The sequence below is a fragment of the Schistocerca nitens genome, chromosome 3, assembly GCF_023898315.1.
Source record: "Schistocerca nitens isolate TAMUIC-IGC-003100 chromosome 3, iqSchNite1.1, whole genome shotgun sequence".
Lineage (NCBI taxonomy): Eukaryota > Metazoa > Arthropoda > Insecta > Orthoptera > Acrididae > Schistocerca > Schistocerca nitens.
In genome coordinates, this window is record NC_064616.1 from 994,351,586 (window position 1) to 994,367,097 (window position 15,512).

The window sequence follows — 15,512 nt, forward strand, 5'->3', positions numbered from 1 at the left end:
CAAATGTATAGTTTTTAGTTTCTGTAGATACATGAACATTTTCGTTGTTAGTAGGCTGTCATCTAGTCTAGTGATGTGAACATAGAATTTTAGTCGTCGTTTGCGGAAATCGGTTTTGATGATGAAGTATTTTTCTATTACTACGTGTGATTTTAAACGATATCCTTGATCTGTGAGTTTTGGCCCAAGGGTTTTTCGGATGATTTTTCTTTCAGCTTTCTTGATATTCTCGAGGTCCCTTTCGTAAATGAGGTTTAGGGTTTCACTGGCGTTGTGTCTTCCAGATTTGATAACAGTCGTGTAGTGTCGAATTTTGGTTTTGATGTTCGAGCATTTCTTGTAGATGCTCACGATTTTTCCATATGCTTTCCGAATTTTCAGTTCGTGTGTTTTTTCTGCTAATCTTTCTGTACTTGTAGGTTCAATAATTCCACCTAAGTATTTAAAGTACTTGACCTTGTTTGTTGTGTCGTATTTTGTGATGAAATTTTGTGTTTTGATGTTTTTTGTGGCCATGAATACGGTTTTTGAGAAAGAAATTCCTATTCCAACTTTCTCGGCACATTCTTTGAGGACTTAGATCTGATGAATTGCTGTTTGTTCATCTCCAGAAACGATCGCAAGATCGTCATTAAAGACTAGGCATGTGACGTCGATGTTATGCTGTTGTCTTCCTAGGCTGATGGGCCTCCAGATGCTTCTGTTTCTCATTTCTTTTTCCCATTCATTAATGACTTTATCTAGGACGATGATGAAGAGTAATGGGGAGAGGCCATCTCTCTGCCGGACGCCAGTCCTGATGGAGAAGGGTGTGAGACTTCTTCGTTGAATTAGACTTTGGAAGTTGTATCTGTTAGGATTTGTTTGATGCGTTGTCGTGTTCTAGGGTCGAGATTGCTTTTTTCGAGTATATGAAAAAGGAATTGTCAGTTGGTGGATTCGTAGGCTTTCCCGAAGTCGACGAATGTGCAGATGGTGAGGAGATTTCTTATGGCTCGTATTTTCAGTGTGGCTTTCAAGTTAAAATTTGTTCAGTGCCTAATCTGTGTGGTCTGAATCCTGCTTGGAATTCACCAATTAGGGGTTCGACTTTTTCTTGCGCACGTTGTAAGAGGCATGCAGAGATGATTTTATAAGGGACTGAAAGGAGTGCAATTCCTCTGCAGTTATTCCTCCTTTTTTGTGGAGTTGGTGGATCAGTGCACATTTCCAGTTGTCTGGGAGTTTTTCACTTCGCCAGATTTTCTGAATGATCTGTGTGATTTCCTGTAGTGATCGTGGTCCAAGATTTTTCAATTGTTCTGCGATGATTCTGTATCCTCCTGATAACTTTCCGTTCTCGAGTTTTTTGATGTGGCGCTGGATTTCTTCTGGTGTCGGTGGTTCGGTTCGGGTTTTATGTATCTTGGGGATGTGTGTGGGAATCATTCGGGTGGTTCAGGGCAGTTAAGGAGATCGGAAAAGTAGTATGTCAATTCTACACAGTTTTCTTCGTTGGTGAGGGCGAGTTTTCCGTTTTGTTTCTTGACGGTCAGATTTCGTGATGATTAACTTTTGTTTGCGAAAGTTCTATAGAAATTTCTGCTGTTGTAGTTTCTGAAGTTGTCCTCCATTGATTTCAGCTATTCGGTGATGTAGTTGGGTTTGGTTTTTCTGATGATTCTGTTTGTCTGTTTGCAGATGTCGAGGAATTGTTGTAGGGTTCCTGTTGATTTCTTGCTGTTGTATTTTTGGAAGGCTAGTCGGCCATTGATAATGGCTTGATCGCAGTTGGAGTCCCACAATGGATGTTTTGCCTTTTTTTTTTCAGACTGGGATCAATACTTTCGCTTTTCTGATACGTTTACTGCAGAAGTCAGTCCAATTGTTCGTCGGTTCCTTTTCCCATTCTTCCGTGATATTGGTTTCTTGAATTTGGCGAATTTTTGGATGCAGGGATTTTTGAGGTGAACTCACTTTGGAGAGTATTTCACTTTAACTCGAGTGAAGTAGTGGTCTGAGTCAATGTTCGCGGCTCGTCAGACGTGAATGTCGTGGATGATTCTGTAATGGGCGTAGGAGATGGTAACATGGTCGATCTGGTATTCACCAAAACATGGATCGCGGATCGCCATGTATTCTGCTTTTCTGTTTTTTCCTAGGGTCAGTAGATATCATTTTGAGGTTGAATTGTTGGCAAATGTCAATCAGACGTGTGTCGTTGATGTGTTGAATTTTTACCGATGATTTTTCTATAGGTTTTTTCTCTGCCGAATTGGGCGTTGAAGTCTCCTCTTAGGATTTTCACATCATCTTGGTGAATTTTGCTCATGGTTTTTTCGAGTATGTTCCAAAGCACGTGCTTTGATGAGTGTATATTTTTTATTGGCGCTCTGAATGCGCATAGTCATACGTCGATCGTTGATCGCTGTGATTTCTTTGACCGAGTTGATGATGGATCTAGCAGTAGTAGTACTAGCTTTATTCATCTGTAGATCTCTTTTTACAAGGCTATAGGAAAGGTCAAAGTATTTACAAGTTTAGATCAATTTAAAATAAGCTACTTCGTATACACCTGTATTTACAGACTTCTAGTTAGAGACAATCATTAAATCTACCCGTGGTATACAATACCTTTTTTACAGATAACATATTAAATAATGTAATGCCACACTGTTCACTCATATCTCACTGTCAGTAACTGCACACACTCGTGGTCTCTGGGCCATTTTCTGTACCGCAACTTCCCATTTGCTTTGGGGAATTTTTGCTGTAACTTCTCTGCAATAGCTGAAAAATGCTCGTTTACATAGTTTACTAAGTACTGTGGATCATTTATTACCTTATCCCCCACCCCTAGCAGTATGTTATTCTGCGTTTGTTTGCCTCTCCCCATTTCCTTTTTTATAACATCCCAGATTGCTTTGCTTTTATTCTCTGCATTATATACTATTTTGTCATTAAATGACTTTTTGCAGCAATCAGAACCTTCCTATAGATCTTGTATCTATAATATAAATTTAAGAATTCTGGATCATTGCGAATCTTTTTCATGGAACTGAGGTGTTTAAGTGTTTGGGAGGACTTCGTAATACCTGCTGTTATCCATCTGTTTTTGTGAGATGTTGATACAGACATGTATACTTTTGGAAATGCCTTTTCAAAGTTCCATTTAAACAATGTGCAGAATTTAGAGAATTTCATATTCACATTGGTTTTCTTATACATTTCATCCCAGCTTTGTTTCTCTAGTTCTTTTGAAAAATCTTTTATTTTGATTTCTTCTAGATGTCGTTTGAAGGCTTGTAGTTTAGGGAATGATTCGACGCTTGATTTTACTGTTGTTATTTGACAGAGATGGTCTGATAGTCCAAGATCTTTTACAGCTACAACACATTTTTCCCTGTCCATATTTGTGGCCACATGGTCAATTACTGATGCAGTCATTGTAGTAACACTTGTTGCATTATTGACCAATAGGGACATGCCAAAACTTTGAAGGATATTTATGAGGGTGCTGCAGGATTCACTTATGATATTAGTGTTGATGTTAATGTCCGCACACAGAATTATGTTGACCTTTGTACTTGAGACTTTATCTAGAGCTTCTGTTAATTTATTGCAAAAAGGGTCTACACTACCGCTGAGAGATCTATACACACACAAAATGATTAATTTCTTGGTGATATTAAGCCCTGTTAATTCAATAGCTGATATTTCAAAGTGTTTGTCTTCACTTGCGGCACTGAGGTCATGTCTTGATTTGAACTGTGTTCCTTTTCTGATATAAATGCATGATCCTCCACCCCTTGAAGTAGTTCTGCTGTAAGAGTTTGCCCTTTCATATAATGATAATACTACATATTGGATTTCTGTCTCTCTACACCAGTGCTCAGAATACAAACTACTGTGCAGTTCAAAGCTTGAAGCTCAACTTGTAACAACTGTATTTTATTTTTTATTGATTGCATGTTTTGATGGAGGATTGTTAAATCTGTGAAATGCTCCATGTCACTCTTTCCAATTGTTTGTTTTACTTTGTGACATCTGATATTTGTGATATTCGGAGTTGTAAAATCTGTCTTGTGAGTAATTGTTTCAGTACTTTTTAAAGTGCTGGTCATATTCTTTAGGCAGGGGAACGTGTTGTCTGGATTTATTCTAAAAAAGACCTACTTTTCCTACTCATGACAACAGGTATTTGACCATGTGTGGCCCGAGATCCACCCCCTATACTTTCATGAATCAGCTGTACCAATCTTCCATTCCCAGTCCTTTTACGATGTAGGTCATGCCTAGTGAAACCCCATCTGTTGATAGTCCTGACGGGCACCAGAGAAACATGAGCAAAGTTGGTTGTCCTCAGAGCCATCCCTGACCCCACATTGATTCACCTCACAGCTCCATCAAGGTGTGGCCGATCATGACGCCAGAACAGCTCAACAAAGTGTACGTTGGTGCCATGAGTCAGAGAAGCTGTCTTGTCCAGGTCACCACCTATGTCATATGCTGCATCCCCATCCAATCTGTTTCCCACCCCACCCACTACCACTACATGGTCCTCTTTTGTAAAGTCCTCACATAAAGCCCTTAAGTCCTCTATTACATGACTTAGCCATGCATTTGGCTTGAAGATACTGCTGGCCTGGTACGCTACCCCTAAACTTTCCTGTAACTGAGGGCCTGCACCTCGCCCATGTCTACTATCTAGCAGCAGCACATTCTTCTTCCTAACACTTTGTACCCTCCTAGGCTTCTTGACTTCAGTTGAAGTTTGCTACACATTTTCTGCTCCTCATTCTACCTGAGGCTCTTCTCCACATAACTCTAGCAGTGGTAGATACCTGTTTTTCCTGTTGGTGATAAAACTGTCAGATCGCGTTCTCTTTCTTCCTATCCTCCTACCAGCTGCCAGTTCCCAAACACCCTCCTTCCCCCCCCCCCCCTGTCTCCCTCGATCTTTATCAGTTCCTTCCTTGCTTCCTCCAACTGTGACTGAAGGACGAGTTTTTTTTTTTTATTATTCGTGTCAGAAGCACCATGGATACAGGAACATAAAAAAATGAATAACACACAGAAAAAAATTAATTACAGACATATGAAAATATATATAAATATATATACAAATATGTGTGCACAGAAACAGAATGTTATAGGCATTTGGCCCATAAGAGGGCTACGTTGACAGCATTTGGGGTTGCCAGCATCAGATCCTCTAAAGTGCAGTGTGAAGGACATTCAGGGCAGTTATACATGTGCTGGGTCGTCTGCACCTCTCCACAGTCGCAGAGATTAGATGTAGTAGAATATCCCCACTTCAGAAGGTTATCTCTTGACCGTGCAGTGTTGGTGCGTAGCCTGTTTAGTGATCTCCAGACCACCCAGTCCTCATCGTAACCTGGTGCCAATTCTTCCTTTGGTTCCATCCAATGCCCTTCTCCCGACCGCTTCCATCTCTCCACCCTAGATCCAGGTTGGTCGCTAAAATCTCCGGTTGCTCTGAGAAAACTGCGTCTAGATTTCAAGCGTTTGGTGGCTGGCTGAGTTTTGTGGAGGGGGTGGCTCTCTGCCATCTCAGCCCTCGCTCTTTCACTATAGGCTGCCGCTTCTCTTCGCACTGCAGGAGGTGCAATCCCAGCAAGATGGTAGAGCTTGTCTGTTGGCGTCGGTTTCAGACATCCAGTGACGAGCCTGCAGGTCTCGTTCACAGCAATGTCGACCTGTTTAGCGTGGGTAGAGTTGTACCAGACACTGCTTGCATATTCGCCTGCTGGGAAGCAAACTGATAGTGCTGTGGTCCTCAGTACCTCTGGCTTTGCGCCCCAGGAGGAGTTCGTTATTTTCCGAAGAATATTATTTCTGCCGATCACCTTCATTTTGGTGTTAATACAGTGCTGTTTATACGTCAGAGCCCTGTCTAGGGTTACTCCTAGGTATTCGGGGTTAACGCAATGTTCGAGGAGTGTGTCCTTCCAGAAGACACGCAGCTTACGGGATGTCTGCTTGTTACGGAGATGGAAGGCGCAAACTTGTGTTTTGCTAGGGTTCGGCTTGAGTTGATTGTCGGCGTAGTACTGACAGAGCATGTCTAGCGCATCCGTGAGCTTTGTCTCAACATCCTCAAAGGAGTCACCCTGTAGGGCCATAGCACGGTCATCGGCGTAGATATAGTTTTCTGTACCAGCTGGCAGTGGTTGATCGTTGGTGTATATGTTAAAAAGTAAGGGTGCCAGTACGCTGCCCTGAGGGAGACCATTTTTCTGGGCCCGCCACCTGCTATGCATCCCTTGGAATTCCACAGAGAACCTACGGTTCTCTAACAGACTTCTAACTGTGGATGTGAATTTAAAGTCCCTGGTAATGGCATACAGCTTCTTCATTAGCAGACGTAAGTTGACGGTGTCATATGCGGCTGTCAAGTCTACAAAAGCGACACCGGTTATTTTCCGGTTCTCATAGCCGTCTTCAATCAGCTGTGTGAGGTTAATTACCTGAGATGTAGTGCTTTTCCCTGGGCGGAAACCTGCTTGTTGGGGGATTAGGTAGGGTTCTATGGCACTGGAGAGGCGATCCTGGAGTATTCTTTCAAAGATTTTAAATATATGGTAGAGAAGTGATACGGGTCGGAAATTTCTGGGGTCATCAGCATTTTTGCCTGGTTTTAAAATGGCAATAACTTTAGCCTTCCTCCAAATTGTGGGAATCTGACCTGTTTCCATGCAATTGTTAAACAGTTTCAGTAGCCATTGTTTAACGTTGGGACCAAAGTGTTTAATCTGTTCAACAAAAATCCCGTCCAGGCCTGGGGCCTTCCTTAGCTTGCATTTCGCTATGGCTTTGTCCAGATCTGCCATTGTGAGAGGGGTGGCCAGAGTTGAATTTTCTTGGTGTTCAATCCTGTCTATTTTGGTCTCCGACTTCCTGATTTTGGTGTCGGGTTTCCCATTCTTGAGAAGCTGGTGGGCTATTTGGTCGGCTGTGACGGGAGCATGTCCTGGAGAGAAAGTCGGGTCATTGTTGAGACGTTTAAGGAATGTCCAGGCTTCCTGACTGCTCCTTTTCATGTCCAATTCCTCTATTGTCCTCAGCCATTTCTCTCTCCTGGTTTTGGCTAGTGACTCGGTTAGCTGCTCGCCCGCAGTGATAGTTTCCGCGGATAGAGGGTTTGCGTCATACAGTGTCAGGTATTGCTGCAACTGATCCTCTAATTCTGGCGTAACGCCTTCAACATAATTGCTTCTGCATTCTCTAGGGATCGATTGCTTGGAACACCACTGCACAGCCTTCACGAAATTGTCATAGAATCTTGGTTCAGGTGGTAGGTTGTTTACAGACAACCTGAACCAAGATTCTATGACAATTTCGTAATGCCAAGCCGAAGGTTGGTGCGCCTTTCGCTACCTTTATTTGTGTTTTGCTCTTGAAGATGCGATAGTTTCCGTAATGCAAGGTTTCATTGTCAGTTATGTTTCTTGAAAAGCAAGGATTTTTTGTCGATCAGTTTCTTATGTGAGATTATGTAGTTTTACTGTATGGATCAATGTATTGATATTTAGTGTTCCAATGAATGTTTTCTGCTTGTAGCGAAATTTACCAGAGATCTCCGATATTCTCTGCTGTGCTGACCTGGAGTCCGCAGAATCCGAAAGTCCAGTTACCGTCTGTCGACGGGCGGGTTGTGTACCACCTGGGGTAAAGTAGAATTTACAAGCACAGTTCATGTTTGCTTGTGTTTCATCGGTTTGGCCTGGATGATACCAGGACCAGATAGGACCAGAGGCTGTTGAAGTCTTTAGGACCAAATATTTTCCGCCGAGCTCATTGAGCTAACAGACGCTGACCAGAGTACCGGTGATTTTCACTCAGCCGTGTCTGGATTTTGGGGTCAACAGGTTGAATAGCCATTGAGAATTGTGTTAGTATTTGGTCCACCCCAAATGTCTTATTTCCTTGGTACCACCTAATCTGGGAGGCTTTCCCCATCCGCCACAGGATTATTATTATTATTATTTCATCAGCAAATCCGATATGGTGTATCTTCCCACCACTGAAATAGATGTTTATTGTTCGATTCAATATTTGCATCACACAAATATAGGTTATGATTTCGTTACATTGCTGCTAGGAGACATATTCCTCTGTTATTCTTAGACAGTTGCTACCTGTTACTCTATCAAAGAAATTTATGTTTGCAGCATTGTTGCAATACAGACGTTCAAATTATCCAATTTCTGTAATCTCATTTGGATACCAGATCATTCTAATCGGATTCAGCCAGTCAGTCTAAATGTGGATTTCCGATTACGACACTCATCATATGATAGACTCGGTAAACTACATTCCTAATTGGACTGTTGAATATAGATCAAATATCTATGACAGGACCTGAATTCTTGAACACTATGGAAAATACTAACACAATGTGCTTATTAAAAATACACTATTTAAATATAAATATGTGAAGTAATGAGATAACAGTTTATTTACAGGACCACAGCCCCATCCATCAGAGCAGAGCAGTGGAAGATTGGTTTCAGAGCCAAGAGAGGATAAAGCTGTTGCCGTTTGCTCCACGGTCACCGAACCTCAAAGCCGATCGAGAATATCTGAGCAGAAGTAACGAGGTCATTTCCATCTGGACCTCCAATTGCAAGCGACCTTTGGACGAATATAGAAAACGTATATGGTTCAAATGGCTCTGAGCACCATGGGACTTAACGTCTGATGTCGTAAGTCCCCTAGAATTTAGAACTACTTCAACCTAACTAACCTGCGGACATCACACACATCCATGCCCGAGGCAAGATTCGAACCCAGGAAAACGTATAGTGGGAAGTAAACCATCACGCTACACTATCGAGGACCTTAGTGGAAACAATGCCCCGACACCTTCGAGAAATCTTACGCAATGATGGTTGGTGGATTGCTAACTAAAAAGATACTCGCCCACAAAACCCATGTGGACAATCATCTGATAATTAGTCAACTTTTGCCTTTTCGCAGCTCTTTAGTGTACAAGTCCACTTACTTTGTTTCCTCCTCACATTCTTGCACTGCGAGGTAACTGAAAAATGTCATCGACTTGACGCCAACTGAGGAACTGATTGGCGTATATGTTGTTCAACAGACAGCAGTCGCCACTCTCACTGAAATCAAAGTGTGTGTGTGTGTGTGATCATGTTCTCTCATAATCTGAATCAATTACATTAGAAAGACAAGCACCAATAAATATTGCATCAAATATAACTGTAAAATACGTATTTTAATGGCTAGTTACTAAAAACTGAATTTTTACCCAACCCATATCCTGCATATTACGTTAAGTAAGTAAGACATATTAACTCCACAGTATCGTTACCAGTGACAGGGCGCTCGCGACAGTTGCAGCTATTAGCAGTGCCCAATGCCGTCGCAATTTATTTATGTCGGCTGAGCGTGGACACTGCAGCAGACGCTTCGCCATAAACAGAAAGAAAAAAACCTTGGCTCGACTGCAGTAAGCGGGCATCACTGTCTGTATGTTCTTATAGTAACCAACGTCAGACTCTACTCACAGGTGCCATGGAGGCAGGGGCGGATCCAAGGAGGGGGGGGGGGGGCAATGGTGGCAATTGCGTGACCGATCTTTTTTTTCCGACTGCTTTAGGGGCTGAGTACGTCGGCCTATCTAGTATGTTTTACTTGAAGTCGAAGATGTAAACAATGGCACACAGTTTGATGTAACAATTCATAAAGAGACCTTGAAGCCTCTTCCATTTAGCGAATAAACTACAGAAGAAACAACTATACTTACGAATAAAATGATAATATTCGCTGAGGCATGAGCGATCTGCGTGTCTTTTTTAGCACTTTCGCTGCAGTGCGTATGTAATATTTTGTTTCTAGTATCAATTTGAAAAGAGATGCTGTTGATAATTAAGCGATGAACACCGAAGGAATACTTGAAAATATTCTCATTAGCTGCAAATAGTGAGAACCTTACGACAGTCCATTTTATTCTGCAATTGCACGTTTTCGATCTGGATGAACGCTTCTCCCCATTTTGGCTTTCTTCTCACTTGTGATGCGGAATGTGAACAAACATTAATTAGCCAAATGTAATAATGTACATGAAAATAACGCCTGTGGATTCACTCACAATCCATTCTCTCATACAGTAAGGATATAAATGTTACGGTCAGCAGATTCAAACAGATACTGAAATCTAGAAAACTCAGATTCATTTCTCTTTCTCCAAAGAGCAGAGGGCAACTCTGCCAAAGACTGAGGAAGATGCGTTTTCCTCATCAATATAATTCATTCTGAGGTACTAAGCGTATGCTTCTACCACAATCTGAAAAAAGCGTGAATTTCATGGCAGTGTTAGAACTTAGAGTTGTGGCTTTGCTCTAAACTGTTTGCTGATTTCGGAAGTCAAATCTCGAAGAAACAAACTGGTGTTTGCAATAGCCAAGGAAACTGCCGGAGTAGAAGGAAGAATCTGCTCTCGAGCTTGTTAAATTGTCATAACTGTATTTAAAGAAAAAATGAGCTCCTGTTGCTAGTTCATGAATTTTTATTGTTTACGTCCTGTTTCTGAATCCTATAATGCCGTCATTCCCCATCTGCTTTCCTCCCACATGATTTTATTGATAATATATATTTCGCCACCAGTTCATAAGTATTTCACAGGGCTCTGAAACCCCAATGGTGCTCGGTCGCTGTAGCGGAACAGCATTAGGAGTTGTCGTGAGCCGCGCGTACGCGAAGACTGGGTTTGTGTCCCCCCCCCCCCCCCCCCTGGGTATCGCTGTTAGTGATGTCTGTAGATTCAGCTACAATAAGTTAGCACTAAGCTGTCTCAAATGAGCACATTGTCAACAGGACGTAAAACAACAACTTTAAAGAAAACGTAGGCTTCGCATTTTTTGCGTCTCAAATTCAGTGAAACACGATAGTGATAATGTAAGTCACCACTCCAGTAGACCTAGAAGCGTGATTGACAGAAAAAATATCATATATTAGAAACTACTGCGAACCGCTGAAGTCAAGAAGGTTGTGTTGAGGTGCGGTTTGACTGTTAAGAAACTGACAGCGTGCGAACGCTTTGGGTGCCAACGGCCGGTGGTCTCAGTCCGACCTGTGTCGTGTCGGCTTACGGCTGTTGCTACCTGCTAGTCTGCGAACACGCAGCGTTCCGCGTGAATGCAGTAGTCTGGCCGCACACTGCAGTTGGAAGACGTCTGCAGTTGTTAACCTTCGCCGTTTCTGTTATTTGTGGAAATCGTTGGAAATACCATGGTGAGTTTTCATAAACTTCATCAGTTTTTTGTAATGAAGTTTGGAGAGCGAGTGAGTTATCCCATTTCATTAGATTACTGTTTGTTTGTATTTGTGACCCAATTGATTTTAAGTGCAGTGCAAATTCTTTATCGTTACCCGTAGTTTTCAATGGGGCATTATTTTTATAGAAACGTCTTGAAGGTGTGGGAGTACAGCAAACACCCCCATACTTCTGGAAGTACAGGAATAAGAAGTTATCTACTTGCTCTAAAAGACGTACAGTACGATTTCTCATCACTTGACCTCTCCTGTGCAAATGATTGTATCATTACTTTATTGATTATATGAACTAGTTCAAATGGCTCTGAGCACTATGGGACTTAACTTCTGAGGTTATCAGTTCCCTAGAACTTAGAACCACTTAAACCTAACTAACCTAAGGACATCACACACATCCATGCCCGAGGCAGGATTCGAACCTGCGACCGTAGCGGTCGCGCGGTTCCAGACTGTAGCGTCTAGAACCGCTTGACCACTCCGGCCGGCTATGAACTAGTATATTTTTTGCTGCTGGAAAGGATGTCGTACATAAATTATGGGTTTGATAGTGCACTATAGATAAAGGTGACAACTACGACATTCAGCTCGGTCGTTTGTACTATTTGCCATACAGTAGCTGGCCTCAGGTACCGGGTGATTGCTATGTAAAAACAATCGTTTTATTTATTTGCTTTTTTCATTTCCAATTTAGTCTTGCGGTAAAAAACATCGAACTCGAACAAAAATTTAAAAAATTAATAACCCTCTCCTTATTTTGAAAATTTGCAATAGCAAAAATTCTGAACATTTTCCAGTTTCTAAAAGCCCTAAATGTGCTGAATATGGTTGTATCAAAAAGCATAATCCAAAGTTTAGGTAAAGTGCCCAGACGTCCCGTATTGAAAGGGACAGTCCCGTTTTTCAACCTGTTGTCCCAACAGATTTTGTTATGAAGAATCATTCGTACTTTATTCTCTTCTATATGACAGCCGCGACTTCGTTTGCGTAGCAGATCATAATGTCAACAAATGCTATATTCACAGAAAAAGATTACTTCTGTGTGACATTTTTAGCACTCCAGATAACGATCACTTACAATATGTAACAATGTTTCACTAAAGCGCATTGTAGACCTTCACTCAATAATAATATAGCCGCTATGTGGGAGCTTGCTAAACTTTTTGGCATTGTTCTTCAGGTTTCCAACTGTATGAACTAAGGCGTTTTGTACTCCTGGTTGAAAAATGGCTCTGAGCACTATGTGACTTAACTGCTGTGGTCATCAGTCCCCTAGAACTTAGAACTACTTAAACCTAACTAACCTAAGGACATCACACAACACCCAGTCATCACGAGGCAGAGAAAATCCCTGACCCCGCCGGGAATCGAACCCGGGAACCCGGGCGTGGGAAGCGAGAACGCTACCGCACGACCACGAGCTGCGGACTGTACTCCTGGATCTGACTGATTTGCGAATAGTACGCTGGTTTCAAATCGTGCTAAAGGACTACGTAATAGAGAAAGCTGTGGTATGGTATGTTTGTACATCTGCGTCTTATTCAGTGATAGCAAACCACGAATGGAGCACATTTTTTTCTAAGTTTCATTTCTTTTCTGTTTTTGAGCACACAATTTTATGTCAAAAATTTGTCAAGGATCCAGATGTTTGCATGTTATATCCAGTGTTGTCGCTTCATTGAAACAAAAGCTGTTTTTACCAGTTATCTCATAATGCAATCGAACGTTTAAAAATGATTTAAATCTTATTCACGTTTTCGTTTTGTCACTTGAGACTGAAATAAGACCCTCACATAATTCAAATGCTTTATTCTCGACATATCAAAGCTCGGTGGAGATATAATTTTTAGCCAGCTATTTCATTTTCTGTAGCAGGCTATTACAATATGGTGAAACACGTAATGAAGCGTTTGGAGACCCATGTTCAGTCCTCAGTCTGGCCATCAAGATTTGGATATCTGTGGCTTCGCTTATCCCACCAGGCGACTTTTGGTATGTTGCCTTGAAAAGTCCACGGCCAGTTCCTTCCTCTTCAATAATCTAAAACCTCAGATCGAAAGTTCTTTCTCCAGTAACCACAGCTTTCGACAAGACGTAAAACATCAAGCTTTACTTAGTTTGCTTTTCAGAGAACGTGTTCGGATTTCTGTATATTGATAGCTCAATGTCAGCATGTCGAGGTTCTAGTTTGAAAACTCCTGTTTCACTCAGCACTCACAAAACTTTTACCGTATGTAAGTTAGAAGTCAAAATCTGTACAACAAAGGGTGGGTGCCTCACGAGTACTTCTTCAAACATTCAAGCCAAAAAAGCATGGCAACACGGCCTGTAGCGTGATAAGAACAGACAAAGAAACAAATAAACAAACGGTCTTAGAGTTCTCCCAGAATCATCGTGTCTTCGGAAATGGCTTATCGGTCACATAAACGCAACAAATTTTAAGATAAGGCAATTCTGGTACAAGCATAATGATGTTACCGCTGGATATATTTCGTAAACCATATCAAATACTGACGAACCGATTCCACAGACCGAACGTGAGGAGAGGGGCTAGTGTAATTGTTTAATACAAACAATACAAAAATGCACGGAAGTATGTTTTTTAACACAAACCTACGTTTTTTAAAATGGAACCACGTTAGTTTTGTTAGCAAATCTGAACATATAAACAAATACGTAATCAGTGCCGTTTGTTGCATTGTAAAATGTTAATTACATCCGGAGATATTGTAACCTAAAGTTGACGCTTGAAACCTTCGACGTTCAGTTGCGTCTTGTAACAAACACGGGCCACGGTCGGCGAGCAGTATCTGCAGGGACATGTTTACGATGACGACCGTGTTTACGAGTGTGGCTGTAGTGCCCTGTTGTAGTTTGGTCTAGCTGTCGCAGTGTCCGCATGTAGCGCTTGCTGCTATTGTTATTCTGCATTCGTCTCCGCACGCAGACCAACTGTAGTACACCGTGTTACCAGACGTCTGTGATAGTGTAGTGTTGTAGGAACTGTGACCATGGCGTATTCGAACTCTGAAAAGGCGGAGATGATACTCATCTATGGCGAGTGTCGACGAAATGCAGCTGAAGCCTGCAGGGTGTATGCAGAACGGCACCCGGACAGAAAGCATCCAACGTGCCGCACATTGTAAAACATCTACCGCCAACTGTATGCAACAGGTATGGTCGTAGCACTCAAACGGGTCCGTCACAGGAGAAGCGGGTGCAGTTGGTGTGTTAGCTGCTGTTGCCATGAACCCACACATGAGTACATGGGACATTGCGAGAGCCGGAGGAGTGAGTCAAAGTATTGTCATGCGCATACTGCATCGTCACCGCTTTCACCCGTTTCATGCGTCGCTACATCAGCAATTACATGGTGATGACTTTAATCATCGAGTGCAATTCTGTCAATGGGCATTAACAGAGAATGCGTTGCAGTTCTACCTGTTTACCGATGAAGCGGGTTTCACAAACCACGGGGCAGCGAATCTACGGAACATGCATTACTGGTCCGTGGACAATCCTCGCTGGCTCAACAGGTAGAGCGACAGCGACTGTGGACTGTAAATGTATGGTGCGGAATCATTGGAGACCACCTCATTGGTCCTCACTCCATTGCAGGGGCCCAAACAGCTGCAACATACATCGCGTTTCTACAGAATGATCTGCCAACGTTGCTCGAAAATGTCCCACTGGAAACGCGTCGGCGTATGTGGTATCAGCATGATGGTGCACTTGCACATTCCGCAATTAACACTAGGCTGACCCTTGACAGGATGTTCTACGGGCGTTTCATAGGACGTGGAGGACGCATAAATTGGCCAGCCCGTTCTCCTGATCTTACACCTCTGGACTCCTTTCTGTGGGCTACGTTAAAGGAGAATGTGTACCGCGATGTACCTACAACCCCAGAGGATATGAAACAACGTATTGTGGCAGCCTGCGGCGACATTACACCAGATGTACTGTGGCGTGTACGACATTCATTACGCCAGAGATTGCAATTGTGTGTAGCAAATGATGGCCACCACATTGAACATTATTGGCCTGACATGTCGGGACACACTCTATTCCACTCCGTAATTGAAAACGGAAACCACGTGTGTACGCGTACCTCACCCCTCATGGTAATGTACATGTGCGTCAGTGAAAAATACCAATAAAAAGGTGTTAGCATGTGGACGTAATGTGCTGTTCCAGTCTCTTCTGCACCTAAG